Source organism: Pseudophryne corroboree, chromosome 11 (genome assembly GCF_028390025.1).
Source record: "Pseudophryne corroboree isolate aPseCor3 chromosome 11, aPseCor3.hap2, whole genome shotgun sequence".
NCBI lineage: Eukaryota > Metazoa > Chordata > Amphibia > Anura > Myobatrachidae > Pseudophryne > Pseudophryne corroboree.
This window is the reverse complement of record NC_086454.1, coordinates 176013793-176020144: the sequence shown is the minus strand read 5'-3', so window position 1 is coordinate 176020144 and position 6352 is coordinate 176013793.

Genomic DNA, 6352 nt, shown 5'->3' with positions numbered 1-6352 from the left:
GCCATGAACTCGGAGGAGGGACGGCCGGGAGAGTGTCTGAATCCCCCTGTTGACTTAGACTCTAAGGATCGCGGCCTCTACCTAGTGCTGGCGCTTATGATCCCTGGAGCGTAGCGCTGTCGCACTCGAGATGTTCGGTGCATCAACACAGTCTGTTTGTAGTCTCCACCAAATCAGTGTAGCTGTGTCCGGACCCCCCCTAGTAAGAGGAAATCCATAGACTTACCGTCCCCCCATGCTCCGGCCACAGCCTGGTTACGTCTGCTGGACCTGCTAGGACATCCGACACAGACGCCCGTCGAGACAGCACTATTACCGTGAAGGTAAGCGTTGTTGCGACCCAGTGGGGAGTTGTTGGAGCGACTTATTCCAGTATGCGTTTAAGACGCTGTTAGGAAAAGTCGCTCAAAAAAATATAGTAAGTCTATAAAAATAAAATAATAAAAGCTTGAGGTTGCTTTATTCACAGCAGCCCTGTGACCATGCGGCTTCTTGCCGCACCAAGCAAAAAACTGATCTGACTGAGTCAGTGGGCGAGACTATATGGTGAGGCCCCGATGCATCCTGGGAGGCCAGAAAGCTCGTGACCGTGTTGGTGCCATTTTCGCTGTCGCTCAACCATATCCCAATGTTATCCTGTGGATAATCCTGTGGACCCAGCCAGGTGAAGCCCTTTTTAGAGATTAACTAGATACACTACTCCAACTCTGCAGTACTTTCGGACAGCGAAGTTTAAAAACAAAAACAAAGGTTCTTCTACGGCATTTAAAGGCAATAGAGGTAAACCCAGTAAACCAGCAACTGTAGGTTCACAGGAACAGAACCCCGGTTCTGCTTCCTCTAAGCCTTCAGCATGATGGTGGGCCGCACTGCCTGGAAGACAGGCAGGTCGGAGCCCATTTGAGACTCTTCAGTCACTTCTGGGCAACGTCATGCCAGGATCCCTGGGTCAAAGTTCTTATAGCCCAGGGCTACAGACTGGAGTTTCAGGTACTCCCACCTCACAGATTCTTCAAATCAGGCTTACCAGCTTCTCAAGAAGCAAGTATGACTTTACAGGAAGCAATCCTGAAACTGGTACAGACTCAGGTCATTGTTCAGCTACAAGGTCAGGGTTATTATTTCAACCTGTTTGTAGTTCCGAAACTGGACGGTTCGGTAAGGCCCATTTTAAATCTCAAGTCGTTGAACCCGTAATTACGGGTGTTCAAGTTCAAGATGGAGTCTCTGAGAGCGGTGATCTCAGGTCTAGAGGAAGGGAATACTTGGTGTCTCTGGATATCAAGGATGCTTACCTTCATATTCTGATTTGGCCGCCTCAGCAAGCTTATCTAAGGTTTGCCTTACAGGACTGTCACTACCAGTTCCAGGCCCTGCCATTAGGGTGTTCACCAAGGTAATGGCAAAGATGATGTTTCTCCTCCGCAAACAGGGAGTGAACATAATACCATACCTGGACGATCTGCTGATAAAAGCACCATCCAGGGAGATGTTGTTAGACAACATTGCTCTCTCAACCCGACTGCTCCAGGATCACGGGTGGATTCTGAACCTACCAAAATCTCATCTGGAACCAACACGGAGGCTTCTGCTCCTGGGGATGATACTGAATACGGAGGCACAGAAGGTGTTACTTCCGTTGGAAAAGGCATTGGGATCCAGTCGATGGTGCAGGATGTTCTAACACAAACCCGGATATCGGTGCATCTATGCATTTGCTTTCTGGAGAAGATGGTGGCAGCTTACGAGGCGCTGCAGTACGGAAGGTTTCACGCAAGGCCCTTCCAGCTGGATCTGTTGGACAAATGGTCCGGATCACATCTTCACATGCACCAGAGGATCTGTCTGTCGCCAAAAGCCAGGATTTCTCTTCTGTGGTGGCTTCAGACTTCTCATTTGACCGAAGGCCGGAGGTTCGGGATTAAAAATTGGATTCTGCTAACCACAGACGCAAGCCTCAGAGGTTCAGGAGCAGTCACCCAGGGGGAACAGTTCCAATATGGTCAAGTCAGGAAGCCATTCTTCCAATCAACATTCTTCTTCAAGATCAAGCCATTTAAGTTCAGTCGGACAATGTGACTTCAGTAACGTACATAAACCGACAGGGCGGAACGAAGAGCTGGGCAGCAATGTCAGAGGTAACAAGGATTCTCTTCTGGGCAGAAAGGCATGCTGTGGTGTTGTCCGCGATCTTCATTCCGGAAGTAGACAACTGGAAAGCAGACTTCCACAGCAGACACGACCTCCACCCAGGAGAGTGGGGCCTTCACCCGGAGGTGTTCGGGTGCTTGACACGTCGGCGGGGAATTCCACAAATCGACATGATGGCCTCTCGTCTCAACAAGAAGCTCAAGCGGTATTGTTCCAGGTCGAGGGACCCACAAGCAGTGGCGGTGGATGCTCTGGTGACTCCATGGGTCTACCAGATGGTGTACATGTTTCCACCACTCCCATTCATCCCAAAGATTCTCAAAAGTACAAAAAGGGAAAAGATTCAAGCAATTCAAATTGCTCCGGACTGGCCAATAAGGGCCTGGTATGCGGATCTATTGGAGATGCTCCCAGAGGACCCGTGGCCTCCACCTCTACGTTTGACGGCATGGAGGTTGAGCATCAAATTCTAGCCCAGAAAGGGATCCCAGTTAGGGTTATTCCAACCCTGATACAAGCCAGAAAGGGGGTAACATCTAAACATTGCCACCATATTCGGAAAAAATATGTCTCTTGGTGTGAGAACAGGAAATTTCCTGCGGTGGAATTTTGACTGGGACGCTTCCTCCTTTTTCTGCAGTCATGTGGGCCTATGTTTGGGCTCCATAAAAGTCCAGATATCGACCTTATCCATTTTCTTCCAGAAACAATTGGCTTCTGTCCCTGAGGTTCAGACATTTTTGAAGGGGGTTCTGCACATCCAACCGCCCTTTGTGCCTCCTACTGCACCTTGGGATCTCAACGTGGTGTTGCAGTTCCTGCAGTCGGAATGGTTTGAGCCGTTACAGGATGTAGACGTCAAGTTTCTTACGTGGAAGGCTGTCACGCTGTTGGCCTTGGCTTCTGTGAGGCGTGTGTCAGAGCTGGGGGCATTGTCTCACAAAAGCCCCTATTTGATTTTTCATGAAGATAGGGCTGAACAATTTCTTCCGAAGGTGGTGTCTGCGTTTCATATCAACCAACCTATTGTGGTTCCGGTGGTTACTGACACCTCTGCTACTTCAAAGTCCTTGGATGTGGTGAGGGCTTTGAAGATCTATGTGAAGCGGACAGCTCGTCACAGAAAATCTGACTCGCTGTTCTTTATGATCCCAATAAAATTGGGTGTCCTGCTTCAAAGCAGACAATTGCACGCTGGATCAGGCTTACTATCCAGCATTAAAACAATAAGAGAGGAGCGCTGAAAGGAAGTAGATTAAAATAAAATAAAAAATTGCAAACACCTGTGAAAAAAGAAATGATTAATAAATAATGTTTACAGCACCTTTGTGCTGATGTGAAAGTCCTGTGCGGGAGTCCTTTTACAGACGCCGGAGCTGCGATCCGTGCTGCGGCTGCAGTGGGGAAACCTAACTGTCTGTCTCTCCCTTACTCTGCCTACCTTCAGTCACGTCCATGTGTCAGCTCTCCCATGTGGATCGCGTCCTGCTGGCTTGTTCCCGATGCTGTTTTTTGCACTCTCGTCTTCGCACCCGTCTGGCGCAGGCGGGATGACGTCAGGGCTTTCACTTGTTAACTCCTCACCAACGCGTTTCGGACTTGCTGGTCCTTAATCATCCAAGATTAAGGACCAGCAAGTCCGAAACGCGTTGGTGAGGAGTTAACAAGTGAAAGCCCTGACGTCATCCCGCCTGCGCCAGACGGGTGCGAAGACGAGAGTGCAAAAAACAGCATCGGGAACAAGCCAGCAGGACGCGATCCACATGGGAGAGCTGACACATGGACGTGACTGAAGGTAGGCAGAGTAAGGGAGAGACAGACAGTTAGGTTTCCCCACTGCAGCCGCAGCACGGATCGCAGCTCCGGCGTCTGTAAAAGGACTCCCGCACAGGACTTTCACATCAGCACAAAGGTGCTGTAAACATTATTTATTAATCATTTCTTTTTTCACAGGTGTTTGCAATTTTTTATTTTATTTTAATCTACTTCCTTTCAGCACTCCTCTCTTATTGTTTTATTGCTATTATTAACTTAAAGGAACAGCTTCATATTTTTAGCGCGGGTCATTCACCACATTCATTACTATCCAGCATGCTTATTCCACGGCAGGTTTGCCATGTCCAAAATTTGTACAGGCCCACTCTACTAGGTGGTGGGTTCTTCCTGGGCGGCTGGCCGGGGTGTCTCAGCTTTACAGCTCTGTCGAGCAGCTACTTGGTCAGGTTTGAACATGTTTGCTAAGTTCTACAACTTCAATACTTTGGCCTCTGAGGACCTTCAGTTTGGTCAATCAGTTCTGCAGGAACCTCACCATTCTCCCACCCGGTTTGGGAGCTTTGGTACATCCCCATGGTACTGATGTGGACCCCAGTATCCTCTAGGACGTAAGAGAAAATAGGATTTTAATTACCTACCGGTAAATCTTTTTCTCGTAGTCCATAGAGGATACTGGGCGCCCTCCCAGTGCTTCGTTTCTCCCTGCACTGTTACTTGATTAAGTATTGTTGGTTCAGCGGTTGCTGTTCCTTGGTTAAAGTTTGGTTAGCTTGGCTTTCCTCTAGTTTATGTGTGCTGGTTCGGAATCTCACCACTATCCTTTTATATGCTTCTCTCAAAGTATGTCCGTCTCCTTGGACACAGTTTCCTAGACTGAGTCTGGTAGGAGGGGCATAGAGGGAGGAGCCAGGCCACACTATCAAGTTCTTAAAGTGCCCATGGCTCCTAGTGGACCTGTCTATACTCCATGGTACTGATGTGGACCCCAGTATCCTCTACGGACTACGAGAAAAGGATTTACTGGTAGGTAATTAAAATCCTATTTTTTTTGCCGGTAGTTATATATGTACGCCATATTTGCCAACTCTCCTGGAATGATCAGGGGACACGGTACGCCCACTTACTAATGAAACAGGCAGCGCAGAGGCTGTGATTACATGATTTTGAACTAATTGGGGATTCAGTGGAAGCTGGACCAGACCAAATTCAGCTCCCCAGCGGCAGAGGTCGCTGCAAGGAGCTGATCCGGTCCAGCGTTCCGGACAGTGAGCCGGTCCGGTTTTCACAGAATCCCAACTAATTGCATCATCATAGCCCCAGTAGTCCCATGTAAGTGGTGCTGGAATTTGAAGGCCTGTGACGCAGGAGGCGGGACCAAGAGACAGAGGGAAGCTTAAAGTATTGGTAAGTATGTTGTGCGTTGAGATTTTTGCTTTATGACCCTCGATTTGAGGTGACCTTTGTCCTGACTTGTGGGAAGTTGGTATTTTGCACATCATTCTACAAAGGTGTTTTTGAGGAGAAGCGTTGGGGCCAAAGATGTATAATGACACTAAAGTACCAATGATGGCCATCAGTTGTCTGCCACTGGTTGTTGATGGTTTTGCCAGCGAAGGCAGAGGTCCGGATTTATCCACCATCGTTGGCAAACTGTAAACAATTTTTTTACCCCCTGTCGGCTCCGGGGGCAAGGTGATGAAAGGCCAACCATACCCCACCATCAATGGTATCATGCCATCAATGGAAATCACTGAGCACTACTGGCCATCCCAATAAAGTGGGTCCAGCTTGAGTCATCACACCATGTTCCAGCCCATATTGTGAGCAGGTAAAACCCCTATGAGGAGAATCAAGAGGTGTTACCCTAATTTACAATATACCAATTATTAGCTAGGCAGTAGCATGTGTAACATGATTAGATGCAGCTGTTCGGTAACAAAATGTCCTTGAAAATAAAGGTTGCAGTTGTCATTATTGAAGGTGTAATGTCATCTGTCAGCCACAGCAAGTATTGCAGTGGATTCTCAGTGCCAAGAAGTTAAAAGTATAAATCACATCTAGAGAAGAGCGATACGTGGATAAGTCCACCAAATGTGATAAAAGGTGTCACTGTGGGTGCAGCTCCGCCAGCACTGGTCTGACACACTTTGTAGTCATTCTCTTTCATGGACGCACTAATAGAGCACCTCGATACTGCGAATCTAATTACAATCCACGTTTTATCCCCCAGAGGAGAACCTAGATCTGATTCCACACTATGGCCCTCATTCCGAGTTGATCGCTCGTTAGCTGCTTTTAGCAGCAATGCAAACGCTAGGCCGCCGCCCTCTGGGTGTGTATCTTAGCTTAGCAGAAGTGCATTGCTACAAAAAAATATTGTGCAGTTTCAGAGTAGCTCGAGACTTACTCCGAGCTAGCGATCACT